This window comes from Entelurus aequoreus, linkage group LG13 (assembly GCF_033978785.1).
Source record: "Entelurus aequoreus isolate RoL-2023_Sb linkage group LG13, RoL_Eaeq_v1.1, whole genome shotgun sequence".
In the NCBI taxonomy this organism is placed as follows: Eukaryota; Metazoa; Chordata; class Actinopteri; order Syngnathiformes; family Syngnathidae; genus Entelurus; species Entelurus aequoreus.
The window spans coordinates 49,162,151-49,162,986 of record NC_084743.1 but is presented as its reverse complement, the minus strand read 5'-3'; positions in this window follow the sequence as shown (position 1 = coordinate 49,162,986).

Genomic DNA, 836 nt, shown 5'->3' with positions numbered 1-836 from the left:
CAGTCTCAGGGCGGACACTCTAACCACAGAGTAGGAAAGATGAATGCAACAATGTACAGATATATTGAAGTTAATGAATTAACTTTTATTATCAGCCTAAACCCTTTCGGTCTGCAACATTTTCATTTTCAATCTATGAATGTACAACTCTTTGTTTATTTTGCTGACGATTGACCAAAGAATAATAAACTACCTATTATATGTTTTGCATATGGTGAGTGTTTATATTCATCTTGGAGTAAGCGAACCACCAAGTTCAATTAAATAGTGGTATTTCAGTTTGAGCACATGATAAGATAAGGCCCCTTAGTTTGATATTCGCAGGTGGATTCGATCACTTCTCGTAGGAAAGAGGCCCTAATTGGGACTTCGGAATTCAAAAGTGATAGCCCTGTCCTTGAGAAGAGACTACATGTCTAACTCAAAATCAACATTTAAGATATGACTTAAATCAGTTGTTTTCCAGACACCTACACATGAACATCTCCTTTTATGGTCAGAGTGTGCTGTCCTGACTTAACACACAACCAGAGACAGAAAGGAGGAATATAAATTTCAAACCCTTGATGCTGAGTGCTAAGCAGGGAGGTAACGGGTGCCATTTGTATAGTCTTTGGTAGGACTCGGCCGGGGTTTGAACTCACGACCTACCGAGCTCAGGTCGGACACTCTAACCACAAGGTGACCGTGTAGGTACTGAAGGAATTGCGTGTGAATGCTCCAATGCTGAAGTTGAACTGAAATGCTGACAGAATGTAGTATGAATGTAAGAATAGTTTGAATGTTGGAATGGTTTGACTGTTGAAGAGTTTGATATTCCAGGAAAACCGGAATTT